The following is a 25,540-nucleotide window of genomic DNA, read 5'->3' as shown; positions in this document are numbered from 1 at the left end:
CTTCTCCAGAAGCACCCACCATCCAAAATGAAACAAGTGGGAATTAGGAAGATGACCTCTGCAGTGGCAGAACTTGGGGAAAGGTTTTTTGTTTGTTTTGGAAGATGACTCCCAAACTTCTTCATAGAGATTCTAGAAGTTGTGGACTAAAAAATTAACTTTTCCAAGCTCTGTAGCCATAGTGTGTTGTCAGTGGAATAACCCAATTGCAACTGAAGGCAACATGGAAGGCATTCTTGTTCTCAGTAAGCCCCAGTTTAAGTCTTCGTTATCTTGTAACATTTCTGACTGCATAAAGTTCCTGTACTTGTTTTTCAATCTGATTTCTTTGTTATCTTAGCTTATTTTAGGCTGCTGCTTACTGTTTACTGTATGCATGGAATGCAAAAGATCCCAGGTTAAATCCTAGGTGTCTTCAGTTATAAATAACCACATAGCAGCTATTGTGAGAGATCGCTGTTAAATATTTGTATAGTCACCCCTCCAAGTCTGCGGACCTGAAATCCATGGACTTGAAAATCCACAGAGGGGCGACCACCATTAATGCCAATGGGGTGCATGCGTGCCCCACGTGCATGTATCCCATTCAAGCTTATGGGGCTTGAATATCTGTGGGTTTTGGAACTTTTTGGGGATCTGGAACTGATCTCCCATGAGTTCCAACTGTATGTATGTATATTTATTTATTTATTTATTTATTTATTTATTTATTTATTATACTTTAAAACTGCTCAGGAGCTGAAGATCTCTGGGCAGTGTATGGGTAAATGAAAAACATAAAATATAGTCAGTCCTCGGTATCCATGAATTCAACCATGTACAGCTTGAAAATATATTTTTAAAAATCCCAAAAGCAAACCTTGATGTTACCATTTTATACAATGCACAACATTTTATTACCCCATTGTATATAATGGGACTTGAGCATCCACAGATTTTTGTATCCACATGGGACCTGGAATGTAACTTCAGCAAATACCAAGGACCCACTTTACAAAGGCCAGAATTCTCTAAAGTTGTCTGCTTTACGTAACTTTATATGTATACTTAGCTATGTAGCAGAGGTGCTAAGAAACCCTATTAGTTAATTGCAAAGCTGCATAACAGGACAATGGCAAGAGTATTCTGATGCACATTTGTCCTGTTGTATACTGGTCCCCATTGTGAATCAGGCCCTGTTGTACATGGTCCTATTGTGCATTGGTCCCTGTTGTGCATCAGTCCATGTTGCTCATTGCTGGCTCCCCTATGTAGTAATATGGATGTTTCAAAGCTACTTAATTCTATTTCCTGAAGATGTTATTCCCTTACTGAATTCCAATCAAATGATTTATAACTATGAAACAGCACATAATAAAACTGGGATGAAGCTAGCAGTAGGGGGTGACAATTGCAGTACATCAGTGCGTTTCAAGTGATCTCATGTGTAATCCCCACCCCACCCCCACATAACAGTCATTGGTACCATAGTTGTGGCCATTCGCTACGGTTGTTTTTCTTTTGTGGAAACTTTATGCAGACAGACAGGCAACGGCTCATGGATCAGCACTAACCCATGGACTACCAGTTTGGTAGCACTTCAGTACCTCACACATAGTAACCCCCCCCCCCAAAAAAAAACCCAACAACTTAAAAATGCAAATATCTAAAATCCCTTAAATAGTTCTTAAATGTCTGGGAGACTATAAAAGTCTTCACCTGTTACCAAAAAAAGACAAAAAAATGTAGGTGCCTAGCAAGCCTGCCTTGGGGATGGTGTTCCATAGATGGGTGCCACCAGTGAAAGGCTCTCTTATAGACACATGCCTCTGTTCCTTAGACAAAGGTAGCTGAAAGTAAAGGCCTCTCCCCTCACTTCTTGTAGTTATTTGTCTTTAACCAGACTAGATAGCTTTTTGAACAGAAGATGATTGCAAAGAGAGGACTGTCCTCTATAATGTAGAATACATGGCCATCCTAACCTACTGAGAGAGCTTCCAAGAATGTGCCACTGAATCTTCTGGAATTTATGAGAATTCTGTGATAAAGCATTGCATAGGTGTTCATGTCAAAGCAAAAGGGTTCCCTAAGAGTTGAAAGCATGAAATGTGTTGTTATGTGGATCGATTCCCATAGTTTTCAGAGGGAAGGTGTGCAGTTGGCTTGTAGAGCACAAACTTTGCACGCAGGACGGTTCACAGGGTCAGTCTCCATCATCTCCAGGCAGGGCTAAGAAAGGCACCTGCCCGACACCTTGAAAGATTGCAGCTAACAGCCAATATAATACTCTGTGGTTTGGTGTTACACAGTTCCTTCCATTCCTCTGTGTGCCAAGGAAGAAACTTCTATATGTATGTGCCTTCTAGTTGCCTGCCATGATGACCCCATGCATTATCACCATGGCAGACAATGGTTCATGTGGCTTTCTTAAGCAAGCAATCTACAGAGGTGGTTTTGCCAGTTCCTTCATCTGAAATATAGCCCACAGCACCTGGTATTTATTGACAGTCTCCCATCCAAATACTAACCAGGGCTGATACTGCTTAGCTTCAAAGAGCTAGTGCCAAGCTAAATTGTATATGTATTTAGGCCAAGCTAAAATGCCCTTTTTGGCCAAGGCTCTAACATGCCAAGCAGCTAAATCACTCCAACCCAACCCTGATCATGAGAAGAACTATTAATATAGACAACAATTTTGTTGAAGGCTACAGACTGCTATTCTGGGATGACAGCCCCTTTGATTCATGTCAGCTTCTCATTTGTTTACCCATTTAAGGGGTGAATCAGAGGCTGGAGCTGAGAAAAAGGCTGGCAAGATAGGGGAGCTCAATCTTGACTCACCCCTCTTTCATCCCTGCCTAAAGCCTCATGTAAACAACAGACATGGCCCTTATCTCCAGCAGGCAGGGGCGGGCAGAGTTCAGAGAGCCATACAGATCCACAGCATCCTGTAAGTGCCACCCTGTCTTGAAATTCCTTCCCCAGGAGACAGCAGATGTCTTAGGATAACCATCCTTTGTCTGTAAATCTAGGAGCATGAGAAACTGTTTGCAATCAGCATTAAGCCATCAAATTAGCTATACCAATGGTTCCAAAGCCGTTGCCCGTAGGAATGGTGTGCTCTAACCAAATGTTCAGTAGTTCACAGCGGGTTCACAAGAGTTCACTGCTGATGTAGTGTCTTTCTGGCTGGAGGTAATGGGAATTGTTGGAGCTGGCATGGTGTAGTGGTTTGAGTGTTGGACTAAGACTCTAGAGAGCAGAGTTCGAATCCTGGATCAGCCACATAAACCCACTAAGTGATCTTGGATTTCTCAACCTCAGACAGCAATGTCAAAGCCCCTCTGAAGAAACATGCCAAAAAAAAAAAAAAAAAAAAACCATGAGAGGTTCACCTTGGAGTTTGTAGAAGTTGGAAAGGACTTCAAGGCACACAACAAAAATGACCATTACCACCTTCGGATTGTGGAAAGATTTCAAATAAAAGTCTATGAGAACTTAGGCTAATACACCGGGGGGGGGGGGGGTGCCAAATCTCTCCAACTCTGTTCTGCAGGGTCCCATGACCTTATGCAGTCTTGCCCTAAGCTGTTTTAGCTGGCTGAGGTAAAGGACAAATTGGCACTCCACCCCCACCCCCACCCCCATATCCTCCAACATTTCACAGGTGAAAATTGAGAAATATGTGACCAAGCAATATCACAGGGTTGTCAAGATGGCAAAAATTATTAATGATGAAGAACAGGCCAGCTAGGAAAGCTTGCAGCCTCCTGGGAAGGGGAAGATTCTGTCCCCATTTCTCCTCTCCCTGCTATTGAGTTAACTAAGCATAATCTACATTTGCACTTTGAACTCAGTTTGCAGCAATTGAAATAAGCTGAGGACAAAGGGAGGAATTGGGACGAGGAGAGAGAAAGTCGGACATTTTAAATGCAGCTGGAAAAAAAGGGTTCAAAGAGGATTGATTGGGACTCTTCCCACTTAAGCAATAGAGTTGGAGCATATATTCCTCTTTCTGGTAAAGAGCTAACTGCGTTGTCTGGACTATGGGTCAAATTTTATTTATAATACTTGCAAAGGAGCAAGTACAAGAAGTTTATCGCACCGGGGATAAAACGTTCCCTAATACGTTCTAACGTGCATGAGCAGGGCCGCGCACGGAGCGTGATGGGAACCCAATGGGGCCCAGAACGCTAGTTTACTGCACATGGGATGCCGCCGCCGCGCGTTCCCATTGCATTCCCATCGGGTTCCAGGGGACGCCATTTCTGGGAACTGTTTCAAAGCGTGCCCAGAAATGGCGTCCCCTGGAACCCGATGGGAACGCGATAGGAAAGCGCAGTGGCGGCGGCGGCATTCCCTGTGCGGTAAACTAGCGTTCTGGGTCCCATTGGGTTCCCATCACGCTCTGCGCACGGCCCCGCTCATACACGTTAGAACGCATTGGGGAACGTTTTATCCCTGGTGTGATAAACTTCCCATTGTAACAACGGGGGGGGGGGAGCAGAACAGTTTAGGAGAAGAGGGTCAGTTGTGTAACATGCATCTCTCTCTTCCAAGAAAGGGGAAAACAGCTGAAGGATCACACATTCTGTTGAAGGCATTTGCATCAGTCCACCTAACAGAAGATTCAGATCTGCTAAGTACCATATGTCTTTTGTGTGGGGCAGAAAATAATCCCAGTTTTAAATCTCTTGTTCTGGCCTGGTGAATTCCCCAGCGTCAGGAATGGCACTTGCCCTTTTTTAATCTGGCCAGACAGCAGACCATTATCCCCACTCCGCCACCTCCTTCCCTTGGACTCGGGCCGAGCCTGACGGAAACTGGGTTCTAAACATTAAGACAAGATCCATTGTTTGCTTTTGTGGCTGATTCTCTCCTTTGAAGTCTCTAGAAGTTAAACACAGCCCAACGGCAGGCCGTTCTGTTTTACAGGCATCCCAGTCTCTCTTCCTGATAAGGAATCTCATACTGCCAGAAAGGGGGAGAGGATTGACTTTTCAGGCTTCTCAAGACATTTGTGGTATGCAGTGGAAGGTCTGGGAGAAGGGATGGAGGGGAAAATTGATGTCACTCCATTGTATTAACTCAGGAAAGGGGTCTAAGAATGAACTCAGGGTTGGGGAATGCTTGGTGTTCCAGATGATGTCTGACTGCATTGCCTATGAGCTCTAATCAGCCAAGCTAATAGTTAAGAATGATGGGAGTTGCAGACCAGCAACATCTGGAGAGGTACAGGTTCTACATTCCTGGAACCTTTTTAAACTCCCGAGCCCTGGTAGCTTTTGATCAGACCAAGGGATTGTAATTATAGGTCATCAATGTTATCATCATCATTTGCTGTTGTGTGCCTTGGAGTTGTTTCTGACTTTTGTCAATCCTCAGATGATCCTGTCATGGGGTTTTCTTTGCAATATTTGTTTAAAAGGGCTGCGCTTTTGCCTTCATTTGTGGCTGAGAGAGCATGACTGTGGGTTTCCATGGCTGAGCTGGCATTTGAATCTTGGTTTTCCTGAGTCCAGCACCCAAACCACTATACCAAACTGTCTCTTATATAGTTGTAGAGAGATCTTGTAGCACTTTTGAAAATAACTGAAAGAAAGAAATTGGCAGCATGAGCTTTTGTAGACTAAAAAGGCAATACAGACCAGCACTTTGTGCCGGCCTGTGGGGAGTGTTAGGCTGCAGCGTCCACACACTAAGTGTCCTAACCCCACTTCCAGGGTGCCATTTTGTTGTGTGCTGGTCCACACAGCACTCGCCATGATGATGCCCCTCTGGTGCTGCACCCACGCGATGCAGCACTGAAGTGGCATTATAAAGCCACACTGCCATGGCTATGGTGCCTCTTGCTTTTGGTGGCTCCTTTTTGCACCCTCCAGAGACCAGATCGGGGCCACAGCATGAGGTTGCTGCGGACCCAATCCAGCCAGGAAATGGGCAGCTGCATGCCGCCTGTCTGTACAGCCCCTCAACTCTACTTCCTTGAATGCATTTGAAAGTAGACTTTATGAAAGCTCATGCTGCCAATTTCTTTCATTCAGTAAGTCTCAAAGGTACCACAAGATCTCTCTACAATTGATTCTACAGACTAACATGGCTATATTTTTAAAATCTGTCTCTTATATAGTTAGCATTGCATTTGGTGAAATGCCTCAGGAAGAGGAAGAAATTGGCAGGAGAGGGGGTTGAGGTCAAAGGCTAGGCTTAGCTGCCTAACCATGATTAGGTAAGGAAGCAGCATTATATCTTCCTTGAGCTGATAATTGTTTTTAAATAGTGTAGCTAATAAAGAGGTATCAGTTAGAAAGCATTCACTTTTGTACCCTTCCTCCCAATTCATTCTTGTCAAGATGGAATGCAGCTGGGTACCTACAAAGACCTCTGTGAAACTCAAAGGCTTGCAAAATGTGCACCAAGTCACTCTCTGTACTTTGAATCTTCTGAACTTTGAGCCCAATCACAATGACAGCCACTGTCTACTCAGTGTCTACAAAGAAACCTGTTTTGGCTTTGCAAACAAAGGCTAGCCTGCACCACTCTTGACACTTATCCACCCACCATCTCCTCCTCTTTTTTTCTTTACACGCATTTACATTTTCCGGTGCAAAGAGGAATATCTATGTTAACCTTATGGGAAATTGAGTCTGCAAGGAAATGGCTGTTGCAGAAGGAAATGACACACACAGGGCAATTATGTCTGTGTCGGTAGCACATCCCAAAAGTCACTGGCTGTCATGTTTGCCACCTGGCTAAGGATTTTGTTGTTGTTGCTGCTGTTGAAGCCTCTAAAGGAAGTATTTTAAACAGTGGCTGTGCACACTAGTTACCGGGAAAGAAATGGCTCTGAATGAATATAGGAAGTTGCCTTTTCTCCTAAGAAAGTCCTTTTATCCATTTTGGTTATCATTGATAACACAGTATCCATTCTCTGGGGTTAGAGAATGGGTCATGCTCAGCCATATTTGTATTTTCTAGGGATTCAACCAAACCTGGGGAACCTATCTACCAATTGTATGCTCAACAGCATGCTCTGTGTCTGCTGAGTTATGGCTACCCAATGAATTTCACAGAGTTTTCTTAGGCAAAGAATACTCCGAGGTGGTTTTGCTAGTTCTTTCATCTGAAATATAGCCCACAGTACCTGGTATTCATTGACAGTCTCCCATTCAAGTACTAACCAGGGCTGACCTTGCTTAGCTTCCAAGATTAGACATGCACATCTGTGAACCAGGGGACATAGGCTGGAAGTAGCTGTCTGAAGGAAGACTTCTGTGGTCCTATGTAAAGCAGCCTTATTCCATTTCTGACCCTTGGTCCATCCAGCCCAGTTCTGTCTGTTGTGGCGGTTCTTCAGAGTAGGGCCCAAGTATGGGCAGAGCTTGGAAAAGGTCCTTTTGGGACTATGGCTACCAGAATCTTGCAACCAGTATGAGGAATTCAGGGAACTAAACGCCTGGGGCAGACCGCCCGAGAAAAGCAGGTTCCTTTTCTGCCACAGGGCAGACGTAACAAGTGCATTCACCAATGGTCCTATCACACAGGTCCTATCACACAGAAATTATTTCCAAAGACCAAAATAAAGAATGACTAATACTAGTAATGATTTAACAAAGATTGTTATCAGGCTTATGTAGAAGTGAGGGCCACTGGTCAGATGGTCATGAGGGGACATGTTCTAGGAGTTCCAAAAAAATAACTTTTTCAAGCTCTGCTGAAAACCCTCCACACTTCTGGAGACATCCAAGAAGTGTGTGTGTGTGTGTGTGTGTAACTCACTGCCATTGGCCAGAGTTCCTCACAACACCTGGTTGGCAGGCATATTACTTTTCACTTCCACAAACCTCCAGGAGCAAGGCTATGTGATACTGATATAGTGTCACTCCTGGGAGCTTCTGGGAACAGAAATAGCAGCTGGCGCTGGATCCTGGAACAGGAATGGCACTGAAGGATGCTACAAGAATCAAAATGTGGTAGTGAGTTGACCCAACACCTCATGAATCCTCTACCCTTGAAAAAGCAACCTGAACGTTGTTGAGTGCTTAGCCTCCAGTTCATCAGTAGTATGGCAAATTGGTGTGTGTGTATTTCTGGCTGGAATCATTTGACCAGACCTAAGCAAACCATGTGCTTTACCACTGAGCTAATACCCCTCTATTTCAGCTTAAAGTGCTATACCGTGGTTGCTCATGGTATGCATACTCAAACTCACTTGGTGTTGGTAGAAAGATCTTGCAGGTTCCTGTATGGTTTCAAAACCTGGAAAAAAAATCTGTTTCAGCAGAGGAAATGAGTGAAAATACATTTGTCTGCACCAGGGACAGGCAACCTTTTTTGGGCCCTAAGGGTTACACACCAGGTAGTATGTCAGTATACATGCATATCAAAATGCTTTGCATATGCACAATTATGCACACAAGAGAGTGGACATGCTAAGAGAGGAGACTAGCAAACCCAAATGGGGTCACTGCCTGCTTGCTGCCATTAACATGGTTAATGGTTATCATGTTTACTTAGGGAGGAAGGAGGCAGGGGTAATTATTTATTGCATTATGTATTTATGTATTTATTTAATATGCCACCTTTCTCTCGGAGTGGGCAGATCACAGAAGGAAGAGCCTTCTAGGCTAGAGCCTATCCCCGCAGTCTGGCAGGTCTGCTGTGTGAGCCTCTTCCTAGAACTGACTTCCCATTGCTGTTGGTCTTAGCCTTTTTTCTCTATGGTCCTCTGCGGCTGAAGGGAAAGTATTTGGGACTTCCACAGAACACACAAACAGCATCTGAGTGCCACATCTGACTGTTGGTAAATCACCCCTGGAGTACACTGTGGCGAGAAGTCCATCTCTGATCATTTCTAACTCTCTAAGAAACAAACAAACAAACAAAAATGACTGCCTCCATCCATAAACTAGCAATCTTCCTTTGCCTCACTTTCTAGAACAGAAGACAAGCCTACCTGTTGAACAGCAATCAAAACAACCCAGAGTGATAACAAGGGAGGCTATGATGCAAGATGGCCTTATCCTTGAACTAATTCCCAGGAAAAATGATTCCACTTTCACAGGGCAATGCACTGCATGTCATATCAAGAATACATGACAGTGAAAACGTGCATGGGCAAACACACCCTCAATTTACAGTGTTGTATATTTTTGTGAAAAAATAATGATGCTTATAAATACATAAGGACACTGAGCTGTTTTCATTTTAATGTATAATGCTGGGTGTGTGTTTGGCTTCATTGAGAGGAACTGTAAATTTCCTAATTGTTAGAAACAGGCATCCTAAATTCCTGTTTTAACAATGCACACTCCACCATTCTCCCTGTTGAAGCTATTGCGATGGCAGTTAACAATCATATACTCATATATAAAACCAGTCAGAAACTGGTGTACTTAAAAAATCTAATAAAACTAACCAAGCAATAGAAATAAAAATACAGCACTACAGATTTAACAGCAGCTTTGGCAAATCTGCTTCTGGACAATTTAGGAAATAAGAGCCAGTAAAAGCAATTCCAAGAGTTGATCTCAAACTCTTTGGACAGCGTATTAGCGTTACCAACTATTATACCAAGCCTTGCTCCTCTGCCTTTAACAACAGATTTCCTTGGATACATGAACAGATTATTATACTTCTCCCTGTACAATGACAGATTTCACTTGCTGATGCTGATTTTTGCAGTTCAGGCCAAATTAGGGTTACCTGGTGAAGTAAGGGAAAGGATTCCTGTAACGGTAATGGTTACAAACCTCCTTTGAACAAATTTGGGCAAGAAAACTCTATGATAGGATTGCCTTACAGTTGCCATAAGTCAGAAACAACTGGAAAGCACATGGATTTTAATATGTAGTTCTTAATCTTATACGGTTTAATATGGATGCATTTTAACTTGTTGTATGCCGCTTTGATTGCCTGGCAAAAAGTGGGATAGAAATAAAAATATATATTTATTTATTATTACAACAGCAACAAGAGGGAAGCTTACATGGCCTTCCGAAATTCTCTCCTCTGCACAATTATTAAAGGCACTGGACCCATGTCCTTATTTCACCAGGCAACTCTAAGCCCAGTTGAGCTATTAGGACAAGGCTTTGGGGCAAAAGCCCTGGGGCCGACTAGGTGGAATGGACACAAAGACCCAATTTAAATATGAGCAAGGATACAGATAACTATCTAAACAGAATCATATGTTGCTGTGGAGGGCCCATAGGTCAATGACAGAGCACATGGTTTCCATGCAGAAGGTTCTAGGTCCAATCCCCAGCACCTCCAGATAGGGCAAGAAAAACACTGTGAGCAAACCAGACACCCAAAAGAAGAAAAATGAGCAAACCAGAAGCAGAGCTATTATTTTTGGGGGAGGGGTATGATTTGCTGCTCTAACTGAAGTAGAAAAAAATGTGGCTGGTCTAGGTTATAGACTGTAGTCACTTTCCACTATGGGCTGCTTCTCCACTGAATGTCACCAGGGGGCATCTTGTCCAGGGGGGGGGGGGAGATCTGGCTTTTAACAAGAGCTAGCTCCCCTTCCTCATAGCTTGTTGTTCTAATCTTATTATTTGAAAACAAATTGCAAGATTTGTCAAAATCTGGGTAGGAACTGTGTACTTCTCAAGATGCTGTTCTACAGTTCCCAGCAGCCTTGGCCAAGATAGCCAGTAGTGAGGAATCATTCCCATCTTTGGTCTAAAAACTGACATACAAAACCCTGATTAATTGACTAATGCTGTCTACAGCTTACCCCATTCAAGCTGAAATAATTTGAAAAACTACTGAATATATGGATGCACACACATTTCACTGCAGCATTGGAGAGGGAGAGGGAAGAGGAGAGTACAATGGGGTTGCACTGAATATAATGGAGCTTGTTCCAAACCTCCTCCATTGTGCTATATATGCAGTATATATTCCCCCAATGCATTGTTCAGTGCATACATGTTTCATTCCCCAACTTGATGTGCTCCAGATCTTGTTATGTGCCTTCAAGTTTACTCCAAGGTATGGTAACCCTATCCTTAGGTTTTCTTGACAAGGTTTGTTCTCAGAAGGTTTGCACTGATTTCCTCTGAGGCTGAGAGAATGTGACTTGCCTCAGGTCACCCAGGGTTCTTTCACACAACACACTGTTATTCTACTTTAACTGCCATGATTCCATCCTATGGGATCCTGGGGTTTGCAGTTTGATCAGAAGCACCAGAGAAGTTCCCTGGTTGAGGATTCTAAGTGCCTTCCCTAAATTTCCAGTTCCAGGATTCCATGGGATGCAGCCATGACATTTAAAGTGGGATTATAGTGCTATAATTCTGTAGCATGAATGGACTCCTGGAGGGCTTACATGGCTGAGCAGGGATTTTAACCCTGTTCTCCCAGAGTCCTAGTCCAACACTCAAACCACACCATACTGACTCAGATGTGCTGGACTACAATTTCCATGCTAGGAAGCATGGCCAAATTTTGCAGCCCAAACACATCTAGAAGGTGCTAGGTTGGAGAATATTTGTGCAGAATATGGGACTTATTTGGTGAGTGAAGTTATTTCGGCAAGCAGAGTGTTTCTGATCAGGAGTTGTTGGATGGCAAGAGGAGGAAATAGGCCTCTTGCAATCTTGCTAAAATTGAAATTTGGACCAATTTACTATTGGTGAATGGAGTTGTGCCATCATGTGACCATAAAAAGTACAAATGCTGTTATACAGAAAGTCAGAAGTGCTGTCTTTAGAATTGCAGAAGTGTGTACATTTTAAAGTTAATAATGTTTCCAAAAGGTTTTTTTAAAATAAATTATTTGGCAGAGCACACCAGCAGACTCCACGGAAGTGGTTCGCTCATTTGGCTCCCTCCCCATTAATACTATGAAATCCCTTGTTCGCTTAATGCAAAACAAGTGTTCTTATTTTCCACTGTAAAATATTGAAGGGAATAGTGGCTGAGAAAAATAGAAAGCTTGGTGTATAGCTGAAATGCCGAGCTGGAAAGACCTTGATTCAAGGCCATGAACCTATGTATGCCCAACTAGAAGAAACTTCCACTGAATTCAGTGATACCTAGAATCATACACTTCAAAGGAATCACAAGGGTCATCTAGTACAACCCTGTGCCATGCAGGAATAAACAACTAAAGCACTCCTAAGAGATGGCCATCTGACTTCTGTTTAAAGAGCTCCATAGAAAGAGAGACCATTGCCCTCCATTCCATTCTTGAACAGTTCTTACAGTAAAGAGGGTCTTCTTAATGTTTAAATAGATGATTAAGTTTTAATTTGAATGCACTGATTTGTGTTTTAGGGCCTGTACAGACTGGCACTTTGTGCCGGCCTGTGGGTGGAGTCGGGGTGCAGTGTCCTGACGACATTTGCTCTAACTCCGCCCCGTGATACCATGATGGCACACACTGCTCCAGATGACACGTGCCATCATGACACACCTCCGGCGCTGCGTCCAGATGATGCAGAGCCGAAGGGGTGCCATACAGCTGTACCACTGTGGCCATGGCACCCTTTGGAGGGTGCAAAAAGGAGCCACTTTTTTCAGCTCCTTTTTGTGCACTCCAGAAGCCAGATCAGGGCCGTGGGATGAGGTTGCCATGGACCCGATCCAGCCAGGAAAGGGGCAGCCTTACGCCGCCCCTTAGGGGCAATCTCTATAGCCCCTTAGTCTCTAGAACAGCAGAGAACAAGCTCCATCTCCTGCATGACATTGCTTCAAATTTTTAAAGATGATTATTGCCAGGGGCATCACTAGGAGGGTGTGGAGAGTGTGGACCGCACTGGGTAACATCTGAGAGGGGGTGAACACCCGATGGGGTGGTCACTTCTAACTGTTGTAAAACCGCCCCCCCCCCCCCGGCTACCCAGAGTGTCTCTGCCATTCATTGGCTGTGGTTGCTGGTGGGGTGCTGGGTCTGGCAAAGCTACAGCCCCCAGTGCAGTAACTCATGCTGTCACCTCCAGGCTTCCTGGCACTCCCCAGATGCCCCCCCCCCCTCTGCCAGCCAGACTACCAGGGTGAGGTGCAGCAGCTGCTTTCTGGGTCTGGCAGAGTTGCTGGCTATGTGGGAAAGAGTGTGTTTCTGTCAGGAATAAACAAAAAGTCAGGAATAAACTCTTACAGAACATGGCCACATAGCCCGAAAAACCCACTAAAACCTATAGAGTTGTTTCCCTTTCTACTCACCCAGCAGCCCCACCAGACTAGGAAAAGGCTGCAGGGCAGCAGCTGCTTCACCTCACCCTGGCAGTCTGGCTGGCGGGGGGGGGGGCATCTGGGGAGTGCCAGGAAGCCTGGAGGTGACAGCATGAGTTACTGCACTGGGGTGACACTAACCTCTCAGTCTTCTCTTCTCCAAGTTGAACATAGCTAGCTCCCCAAGTTATTCCTCATAGGCCTTGGTTTGTAGATCTTTGATCATCTTGGTTGCTGTCCTTTGGATATGTTTCAGCTTATTACTATCCTTCTTAAACTGCGGTGTTCAGAACTGGACAAATTTGGGCAGGAACTCACCCTCGGCAAGGCTGTTTACCTTAGTCTTCCTTCTGTTATCTAAAACATCAGAACTTTGAAAAGTTACATGTGGGATCTCAACTTTCCAAGGCTGTATCCGTGCTGGAGAAATAATCCAGTCTGACATCACTTTAACTGCCATAACACCATGCTATGGAATCCTGGGATGTGAAGTTTGTTGAGGCACCAGAGCTCTCTGACAGAGAAGGCTAAATGTCTCACAAAACTACAGTTCCCAGCATTCCATAGCATTGAACCATAGCATAAAGTGGTGTCAAATAGGATTATTTCTCTAGTGTGGATGCAGCCCAAATTTCCCTTCTTTGCAGTCCAAAAGCTCTACCTAGCATGGCTATTGTAAAGACTACTGTAGTGTTTCCCAGATGTTTAAAAACCGGAGTACAGTTGTTTTTATTTTTGTTTAACTTGATTTTCAAAGAAGTAATTCACTCCCCCCCTCCCCATTATAGCAAAACAACAAAGAGCCCTGATTCACAAGGACTTCACATTTACTGTATGGACTTTAGCTCATTTTGTCAGATGTAGGATGTGTTCTCCAGAATTTCAGATATAAATACAGTACGTGAGTTAAGACTGAGTTTGTACACAATGAGGTCAAAGTGAAACTAAATGTCAAAAATACTGATAGTGGCCCTTGCATTCTTAACCTAGGTCTTCTGCAAAATGGTTGCTGATAACAGAAACATTCTGACACTAGGTCAGCAAGTTATCAGATGCAACCAGTAAGAGGCATGTGTCCTCCTTCCACCTGAAAGAATTTTACTTTTTGAGTTTGTCAAAGTTTGAGTGACTAATCTACAAAGGTGCCACCTCTTTTGCATGACCACATATTGCTGTGAGGTAGCAGCCTTTCTTAACAGCAAGGATTTTGCTATGCAATTGAATAAGCAAATCACAGAGGCATGGCCAAACAAGCCATCCTCCTGACATAGGGGTTGTTCCCACTTAAGATTTGAAACGATTTAAAATACAACGTTTTTAATAAAATCGATTCAAAATAACACTGTTCTTATCCCGCTATCCGAATCGCTTTGTTCATCGTTCCCATCTGGTTATTTAAATCGAAGTTTTTACCTGCAAGCGTTCCTACTTGGCATGAAATCGGTGTTTAAATAAAGCGATTCTTCTCCTCCATACCTTATTTGGAGCTGTCAATCAATAGTACGTCAGAATGACGTAACGTTAATCCGGAATATTTGGAAGCGATTTATCTTTTGGCATCGTTTCCATTTCATTGACTGTTTGTGAATTTAGCGAATTTAGGAAAGTGAATTTAGGAAACCCAAGCTCTTTCCAGAGGAACTATGGGATAGGTTTTGCATGACAGCATCCCCTCTTCATGTCTCCCAAGACAGCCAGGGAGAATCCCTTCAGAGAGCCCAGAGATCAATGGGGGAGGCTTCTGGCAAAGCGAATTTAGGAAACCCAAGCTCTTTCCAGAGGAACTATGGGATAGGTTTTCCATGACAGCATCCCCTCTTCATGTCTCCCAAGACAGCCAGGGAGAATCCCTTCAGAGAGCACAGAGATCAATGGGGGAGGCTTCTGGCAAAGCGAATTTAGGAAACCCAAGCTCTTTCCAGAGGAACTATGGGATAGGTTTTCCATGACAGCATCCCCTCTTCATGTCTCCCAAGACAGCCAGGGAGAATCCCTCCAGAGAGCACAGAGATCAATGGGGGAGGCTTCTGGCAAAGTGAATTTAGGAAACCCAAGCTCTTTCCAGAGGAACTATGGGATAGGTTTTCCATGACAGCATCCCCTCTTCATGTCTCCCAAGACAGCCAGGGAGAATCCCTTCAGAGAGCCCAGAGATCAATGAAGGAGGCTGCTGGAAAAGCAGGGAGGGAGCACTCTTCCCAAAGATTCTCTTTCCAGGGTTGGAGGAGAAGGCAGATTCCATTTGAGAAATGGAGGGAGAAAGGCTCTATTCCCCCCCCCCCCCATTGATCAGAGCCCTTCCTTGCCTGAGCGAGATCAGATGCCTCCTCGCGAGGAGCCTTCCCTTCCCTGTCTGGGCGAGATCAGAGCCCAAGCGGGCAGGGAATGCCTCTTCGAGAGGAGCCTTCCCTTCCTGCCTCTCCTCCGTTAGAAATGGGCTCTCCCCAGACAGAGGGGAGGTTGCAATCCACCGGCAGATGCAGGCGCTTGAGCAGCCGGGACTTCAGGCGCTTAAAGCGCTGAAGAGATTAAGCGCCTGTAAACCATTAAAATAAAAAATAAAAATAATCCTTATCTCTTATTGAAAGACCACAGCGGACAAAGGGGTGAGGGAAGCAAAAATGGCGACAGCCATGACGGATGGGGACAGAAAGGGCAACTCCCCCAAGGCCAGCCCCATCGCACTTGGCTCCTCCCATCCATCTAACCCGATTTCAAAGGTTGTCGTTCCTATTTAAATGCTCCGGTTCCTAACTCGAATCAAGGGAAAAACGTAGGTCGGACCCTAGTGTTTTTTTAACACGCGTTAAATGAGGAAAACTCGATTTAAATTTTTATCCCGCTCTACGATTTGATTTGTAGTGGGGACGATTGCAGGTTGCTCTAGAACTGTTCTAGGTTTAAATCGGATCCTAATAGGAACGCCACTCCTTGGATTCGATTCAGAACGCGGGGTTTCACCTAGTGGGAACAACCCCATAAACTGATTTGTGGGACCTAAGCAAAGACAAAATGGGGGAGTAATGCACAGATGCACCAGAGATGCAACAGGAAGTGGTATCTTTACAAACCATGTCTGTTTTTACTTGGAATTAAGTCCCACCATATGGATTGGGGCTTACCCACTGATGTATGCTTAGAACTGCAGTCTTAATTATTCAGGTGATGTTTTTCAAATGGCACACCTTCATCTCTGATGTCATCCCAGGGTAGCCCAGTTCACAAAGTCTGGCAGTTCCTGGATACTGAAGTAATGAATGCGAAGATATTACCCTATGGCTCATACGACTCTGAACATACCCATTCCCATCTGATTTAAATGTAAGTGGGAATGGCGCCTTTGAGGAATATCAAATTGTTGGCATCTTGATTTTGGGGGCAAATAAATGTGCAAACATTGTATTCTTTATTCCATGTGCCAGAACTGGTATCAGAAACCAGGAGTTTGTTGTTGTGTGCCTTCAAGTTGTTTCTGACTTATGACAGCCCTAAGGCAACACTATCATGGAGTTTTCATGACAATATTTACTCTCAAGGGGGCTTCCTATTGCCTTCATCAGGGTCTGAGAGTATGTGACTTGCCCAAGGTCACCCAACGGCTATCTGTGACTGAGCAGGGAGTCAACCCCTGGTCTCTAGAAATCCTAGTCCAACACTCAGATCACTATACCACACTGGCTCTAGTAATCTTTGCTGTTAATTCTTCCTTGCCTTTAATTCAATGGCTGCTCACTCCCAAATCTAGTCTGTGCAATATGACTGTCAGTTCCTACTCTCTGTCTCACCAGCTTAATGAAAGAGGATATTGAGAAGATTGAAATTTTACATTTTTAGCCTTTTGTTTGAACCACTAGATGCAACTTCTTCCTGAAGTCTGGGCTAAAGCCCCTGGGCATGATTTTGTGGTGAAAAGCCTGGGAGAGAAGATGAAGGGAAAGCTTGCCTTGATTCTGTCTATGCAGTCTGCTAAGAAAACTATGCGTTTGTGCACATAGTTGCACACAGAACCAGAGCCCACAAGAGTTACATTTTTTGGATTACAACTCTCAATCTGTCAACCAGAAGGGCCAATGGTCACTACCAAACACACAACTCTGACTTCTAAAGTTAGAAATGTCAGACTTCACTCAAACACAGAAATCACTCTACCTTTAATTTCAAATGTGTGGTTATTGAGTGACAATGGAAAGGCAATTTGTACATGATCAAAGGGACTTCCTTTACTGTTCTTTCGCATATTCTAGAACTATGAGATATTTTTGAAGCTATGCCTCATAAAAACCTTGATCTGGTTGAAGTTAAAATTTGTCACTTGATCCATTTTCAACTGTGAACATTGCTGTACTCTTCAAGTGGCAAGTCCTTTAGTCTAATGTTGACTGTCAATAGGATAAAAGAAGCAAAATACCAGAGGAGAAATGGAATGAAGTATCCTCAAAAAGGGCACGGCTGACCTGAACTATGAAGAGGATCTCTTCTCTTTAGGATGTAAGGATCCACCCCGCATTCTGTTGCAGATCCCTCTTGCCTATTCTGAACTTGAACCAAGACATCACGACTCAACTTCAGTTGCTCTTTTTGGAAAGATCAGCCCTGGAACATCCAACATGATAATATAAATCAGTTTGTAAAGTGCCAGTGTGACATAGTTGTTTGAGTGTTGACTATGACTCTGTAGACCAGGGTTTGATTCCTGTTCAGCCATGAAATCCATTGGATGACCTTGAGCATATGCTCTCAGCCTCAGGTGAAGGCCATGACAAACCTCTGAATAAATCTTACCATGAAAACTCCATGATAGGTCTGCCTTAGGGTCAACATAAGTTGGAAGTGTCTTGAAGGCACATAGCAGCAGCAGAGTAATCCTGAGTGGCAGTATATAAATGTCATTAACCATACAATTACTACTAATACAACATCTCTGGCCAAATACAGAATACCTTTCCTTACTGCTGAAAGTAGTCACAATGTACTCCCATATACAAGTTGGGAAGCTGGGATAGGGGGAGAGAGATTTTCCATGCCAGAGGGTATGATTTCCAGGCAGGCTTGAGTTGAAGGCCTTGTAAAACGTTACAAATTGCTATAAAGCCTGAGGTTTGTTTTCACAAGTGAAACTCAAATCAGTCTTCCGCATTCCCCGCATCTGTGATTCAAATGTACAACTGAAAATTAGTTGCAGCATACATTCAGAGGTTAAAGATGGTTCTCTCATTGTCTACTCTAACCTTTATTACTAAGGGCAACTTAGTGGCTGGGAAGATTCCAGAGGACATAGAAATTTCTCACTTCTTCAAGTCAGAGTTTGGAAACACTATTATTTGGATTACAGCTTCTAGAGCAGTGGTTCCCAACCTGTGGGTGGGGACCCCTTTGGGGGCCGAATGACCCTTTCACAGGGGTCACTTAAGACCACTGGAAAACACATATTTGCGGACCCGGCAGCGCGGAGGAGCGTTTGGGGCGGGGCCACCTGTCAGCCCCACGGACCAGCGGCTTCCCCAGCGAGGCTGAGAGAGGCGCGGGAGGGAATATAAACCCTCCTTGCTTACCATCCCTCGACCCGGCAGCGCGGAGGAGCGTTTGGGGCGGGGCCACCTGTCAGCCCCATGGACCATCTTCAAACTCTGAAGCGCAGGGCAAGGAAAGCGGACGATTGGCGAAGTGAGCCTGTTGGTCTCACTAGCCTATCTTAGGTGACAAAGCGGGCTCTTATGGAGCCCAGGTTTCCACTCCACGGAGGGGGGTAACTTTGGGGACTCAAGGGGGGCCTGGTGCTTTCTTTCTGGATCACAGCTTCTCCTTGGTTCTTTTTTTTTGGGGGGGGGGGGCTGTGTACCAGAGAGTAAGAGAAGGCCGCAGAGTAGCCATTGTCACCTTAGAAAGCCTTGTGCTTCAGTCTGTTATTTCCAATTGTAGGGAGCATCAACATAGATTAAGAAAGAGACTATGTTCTTATGCTACTTACGGCACAAAGTAACCCGGACAATCTATTATTCTTCTCAATGAAAAGAAAGAGACTAATTTTGACAAAATAAGGTCGAAGGGAAAGGAGGGGAAGGGAAGGGGGAAGTTATAAAGGTCTTTATAGTGGAGAGGTTGTATCATTTGAGTTTAATGTAAAGTTATTATCATCATAGTATATGAGGAGTGAGATATTGGCCCTAGAAATATATTAGTATGGCAACGGGTACGAGATCCAAAAGTCAAACACAAACTCAAACCTTAATTCAAACAAAGGTTTTTTCTAATACAAGGCGAGGCTCCACAGAAATGACAAATAAACAGACAGACATTACAATGACAATATTAAGAGAGTTGAGAGAATTTAAGGTACAAAGTAGACAAGAATTAAAAGAAACAAGGGAGGAAATAAGGTCAGACATGCATAGGGAAATTGAAGGACTAGCAAGAAAAATAGACAAAATTTCAAATGAGATAACAGAAATCAGGGAGGATGTGGAGGAAGTGACAGAAAAAGCTAGGGAACTGGAAATAAGGACTGAGAAAATAAATAAAGAAAGGGAGCAGGATAGGAAATCAGATATAGAGAAAGAAGTGCTAAAATTAGAGGCCTCCCTGAAAAAGAAAATGAGAAGATTCTAGAATATTTATTACCAGAATTGGCAATGAACATAACAGAAGAATTACTTGACACTCAAATAGAAAGAGTCTTTAGGATAAATTCATCCTATGCAAGAGAAAGAAATTTGCCCAGGGATGTGGCAATTTGTTTTACAAATATAAGAACCAGAGAAAAATTGTGTCAAATTAGTTATGATGAAAAATTGATAATAGAAGGTAAAGAAATAGAAATCTTTAGGGATATTCCTGCATATGTGTTAAAAAGAAGACAGGAATATAGATTTCTGACACAATTATTACAAAGGAGAAACATAAGATATCGTTGGGAAAAAATAGAGGGCGTTACATTGACATACAAACAGAAAAGATATAAGATAGACACGGTAGAGAAGGCAAAAGAAATGTATAGAAGGTTAAAGGCTCAGACGAGGAAGGAAGAGGAAGGAGATGTAAAGAAAGAAATATGGATGAAGGAATAACAAAAGAGGCAGATTCGGGAGAAGTCGTAAATGAAGAAGAGTTAATGGGACTAGATTTGGATGGGCAAAATTTATTAGGGGAAGAAATAGGGGAAAGAATAGACAATTTAGAAGGAGTGTATTAGGAGAAAGGGGGAGGGAAAGAGGGGGAGTAGTAGTATATACAAATATAAGTATCAGGATAACTGAAAAATGAAGGAAATTAAGATTGGATCATTTAACGTCAGAGGATTAAACAAAAACCATAAGAGACAGGAAATATATCATTATTTGGAAAAAAGTCGATTGGACATAATATGTATTCGGGAAACAAAAATTAGGAGTAGTGAAATAAAGTATTTAAGAAACCCAAGATTAGGTAGACTCTATTGCTCTACAGATGAAAAAAAGAGAAGAAGAGGTGTAGCAATTTACATAAATAGAAAATTTGATGTAACAGAAATATTTAAAGACAGAGACGGAAGATATATAGCGGTTGAGGTAAACACAGGCAAGGAAAAAACAGAAATAATCAATATTTACGCCCCATTAGAAAATAAGAAGGGTTTTTTTTTGAAAATCTGACAAAAGATTTAGTGAAGTGCAAAGGGAATAATTTAATAATTACTGGGGACTTCAATGGAGTATTGCTACCAAAAAGAGACAGATGGTCAAAGAAAAAGATACAAAATAATCAAGGAAAACTCCCAAAGTCTTGTTTTGAAATGATGGATGAATTACAATTGGTGGATGTATGGACACATTTGTATGAAAATAAAAAAGGATTTACTTTTTGTTCAGGGACATACGATTCTCTATCGAGATTGGATCTTTTCTTGGTAACAAAAAATCTGTTAACAAACATAAAGAGAATGGAAGTAGCACCAAGATTACTGCCTGACCATAATCAAATCGAAATTGTATTGGAAATACAGAATGACAAAAATCAGTGGAGCTGGAGGTTAAATGAGAGTTTGATCAAGGACGAAGGATTTATTGAATCAATGAAAAGGGAAATAAGATTTTTCTTTAAAGAAAATATGACAAAAGAGGTAAAAAGTAAGACTGTGTGGGATACTTTTAAAGCTGTGGTACGAGGAATATTAATAAAGAGGGGGGCAGAAATGAGAAGAAAACAATTGGAAGCAGGAAAAAAAGACAAACAAGTATTAAAAATATTGGAAGATAAATTAGTGAACAATAAAGATAATGACAAAATAAAGAAACAGATTATGCTATTGAAATACAAAATGCAGCAGAAAAACACAGAAGAATTGGCAAATAAATTAAAAATAATAAGACAGAGGTATTTCGAAGGAGCAAATAAGACAGGTCGTTGGTTAGTATATAAGCTAAAAAAGGAAAGAGAAAAGAAGAGAATAAACAAAATTAAAATAGGTGAGAAAATTATAACCAGACAAGAGGAAATTATGAAAGTATTTCAAGAATACTTTAAAGATATATTTAAAGAAAATAAAAAGGGAATTGAAGTAGAGAACAAAATAAGAAGATATCTGGAAAAAAAGAAAGTAGAAAGAGTACCAAAAGATCAGATGGAAAATTTAGAAAAACCAATACAAAACGAGGAAATAATAAAGATTATAAGAACACTAAAAGAGGGCAAGGCGCCTGGGCCAGATGGCTTTACATCTCTTTTTTATAAAACCTTTGAGGGGGAAATCGTAAATGCATTAAATATAATGTTTAATAATATAGTAGAAGAAGGTATTCCAGACACATGGCGTATCGAAAACGTAGCACTCATACCGAAGGAAGGTAAGGACAATATGATTATGGCAAATTATAGGCCAATAACCTTGATGAATATAGATTATAAAAATTTTTCGGGAATAATAGCAAACAGACTAAAAGATATTTTGAATAATATCATAAATAAGGATCAAAATGGATTCCATCCGGGAAGGCAGCTAAGACACAACATACGGACAATATTAAATACAATAGAATATTATTCCATTATGAAAGATAAGGAGATGGCACTAATATTTGTCGATGCCGAAAAGGCTTTCGACAGCATGAGATGGGAATTTATGTTTCAAATATTAAAAAAAAATGGGCTTCGGACCAAAGTGTCTTAAGAATTTAAATCAATTATACTCAGACCAAAAAGTTCAACTGATAATAAACGGACAAAAGACAAATCAGATACAGGTGGAAAAGGGGACAAAGCAAGGTTGTCCACTATCCCCGTTACTTTTTATAACTGTCTTAGAGGTACTGAATAATGCAATCAGAGAACATAACAAAATAAGGGGAGTTAAAATAAAAGGAAATGAGTATAAACTGTGTGCCTATGCAGATGATATGGTATTAATTCTGGAAGAACCTATAAACAGTATAGAAGGCATCCTACAAGAATTAAAAGAATTCGGAAGCATGTCGGGCATTAATGTAAATAAAGAAAAGACACTAATGATTACAAAAAATATGAAGAAAGAAAGAGAAACAGAATTATTTGTGAAAGCCGGAATTAAGATAGTAAAAAAAGTAAGGTATTTGGGAATTTGGATAACAAATAAAAATGTAGAATTATTTGAAAATAATTATAAAAAAGTCTGGACACAAATCAAAAAAGATTTACAGAGCTGGAATAGCAGGGAAATTTCTTTATTGGGAAGGGTGGCAACCTTTAAAATGAATATATTACCGAGGATAATTTTCTTGTATCAAAATTTACCTATAATAATGAATGATAAAGTGTTTATAGAATGGAATAAAGAAGTTAAAAAATTCCTGTGGAAAGGAAAGAGGGCTAGGATTAACTACCAAATATTAAAAAAAAGAAATGATAAAGGTGGATGTGCGTTACCGGACTTGAAAGTGTATTTTTGGACATGTGGAATCATGTGGATACAGGATTGGATCAAAATCGATAACCCTAGGGTACTAAATATAGAATCTGTAAATACAAGATTTGGATTTCATGCTTATCTATGGTACCAAAAACAACAAGTTAATATAGATTTCGTGCATCATGAAATACGTAAACCATTGTTAAAAATATGGAATATAATTAGAAAAAGATATTATCATAAGATTCCGTTATGGGTCTCCACTCAGGAGGCATTTTTCGGTAGGTGGGAAAAAAATAAAGAATGGCTTAAATATAAAGACTTGCTAAAGGTAAATAAAAAAGTAGAAATGGAATTAAAGTCTAAAGAAGAAATAGAAGCGGAAGGGAAAGACATACATTGGTTTGGGTATTTACAAATAAGAGACAAATTTAAACAAGATAATACAACAGAGGGTTTTGAGAAAAGTGATAATGAAATTGACAAAATAATTTGGAGAGAAGATAAGGGGAAAATTGCTAGGTTATATAAGGTATTAATGGAATACGAATTAGAAAAAGAAAATGTAACAGAGATTATGACTAAATGGGCACAGGAACTGGGACATACGATAGCATTGGAGAATTGGGAAAATTCGTGGAGAAAAACTGCAAAGTTTACGGTTGCACAGGATTTAAAAGAAAACTATTTGAAGGTTTATAATAGGTGGTATTTCACTCCTGTTAGAATCGCCAGAATATATAATATAAGTGAAAACAAATGCTGGAAATGTCAAAATGAAAAAGGCTCGTACTATCACATGTGGTGGGGATGTTCAAAAATCAAGGAGTTTTGGAAAAGAATTCATGAGGCAATACAAAGAATATTCAATATAAAATACTCCATGACTCCGGAAATGTATCTTTTAAATATGATCTCCTTTATGGGTATTAATAATGAAAAAAAAATATTGGAGAATTACCCTTAATTTGATAACAGCAGCTAGAATCCTGTTGGCAAAAAATTGGAAAAATAAGAATATACCGAATATGGAGGATTGGGTAAAAAAAGTTTTGGAATTAAAAGAAATGGACAGATTGACTATGATGATGAAAAACAAAGATAAGGAATGTAAAGAGTGGGAAACAGTGGATAACTTCCTGAAGACAAAGTGGAAAAAATAAAAATAAAAAATTAAAACGTATATGGTCATAATTTGTATGTAAAATAAGGAAGAATAATGAAAAGGGATAAGAAGAGAAGAATATGATTTTGATTCATTAAAGAAATGAGAGATGTAATGGAGCAAGGATGTATGGTTAATTCATAAGAAATGCTGTAAGTGTGAGGAACATCAAGAAGATGCAATGTATGTATTATTATTGTAAATATGTATATAAGGTGGTGTTGTGTGTTATTGTATGTTGTGTTTGTTTTAATATATAATAAAAATATTAAAAAAAAAAAGAAAACACATATTTGCATGTAGCAATGAAAATAATGTTATGGTTGGGGGCCACCACAACATGAGTAACTGTATTAAAGGGTCGCGGCATTAGGAAGGTTGGGAACCACTGTTCTATAGTCTTACAGACAGCATACCCTTCAACTGTATTGATTTGATAGGGACATTCCCAATTAATCCTCTCTTACCCTACTTTTCAGCAGCTTTTAAAATGTCCCTCTTTCTCTCTTCTCTTTACACTTCTCCCCTTTGTCCTCAGCTTTTTTCAATTGCTGCAAAGTGAGTTGAAAGGGCAAAAATAGTTTGTACTCAAATAACTCAGCAGAAGGGAGAGGAGAGACCAAATCTTGCCCTTCCCAGTCAGTGCAGGCAAAAGCAAACTGCTGCAGCCTTTCCTAGCTTATGTGTTCTTCCTCTTTAATAATGTCTGTCAATCTTGCCTTCTCTGCCAAGGAGAGTTAGAAACAATACCAACATCATGACAATGGGCTTCTCTCCTGCATTGTGAGACATGGCAAGGAGAATAAGGGGTGAAACAGACATCTCTTTTGCCCGGCTTGGGGTCAGTGTCAGAGTGTAGCGTTTAGACACCGCATGCTTTGACAGTGCCCCCAAGCCGGCATCATGCCACCCACCTGCCCACACAGCAAGCAGCTTTGTGGTGCTCCAGTGGTGTGGCATTTATATGCCACATGCTGCAGGAGCACCACAAAGCGCCGGCGGCAGAAAAACCAGCTTTTGCTGGCTGAAAAGGGAGTGGCATTTTTCTGCCTCTTTTTGGGCCAGCAAAAAACTGGAATGGGGCTGCGGCATGTAGTTGCTGCAGCCCTGATCCAACTTTCTCCGTGGTGGCTTGTGCCGCTCCTTCAGGGCCGTCTGTTTCATCCCTAACTTGGCTGAACCAAGATGATTCCTAAGGCTCAAGGAATGGCCTTGAATCAGTCACCATTGCAAGGCCTACTTCACAAGCCTGTGTGCCCTTTATTTCCTTGGGAGAGAGCTAAGAATCATGCTGCCCTGAGATCACTGGGGATAACAGCAAGATACAAATGTGATTAATACACTTCTTGCCTCTG

The sequence above is a fragment of the Sceloporus occidentalis genome, unplaced genomic scaffold (genome assembly GCF_023333645.1).
Source record: "Sceloporus occidentalis isolate IW3139 unplaced genomic scaffold, rSceOcc1.0.p SCAF_1, whole genome shotgun sequence".
In the NCBI taxonomy this organism is placed as follows: Eukaryota; Metazoa; Chordata; class Lepidosauria; order Squamata; family Phrynosomatidae; genus Sceloporus; species Sceloporus occidentalis.
The sequence above is the reverse complement of the archived record's forward strand: the minus strand, read 5'-3'. Positions refer to the sequence as shown.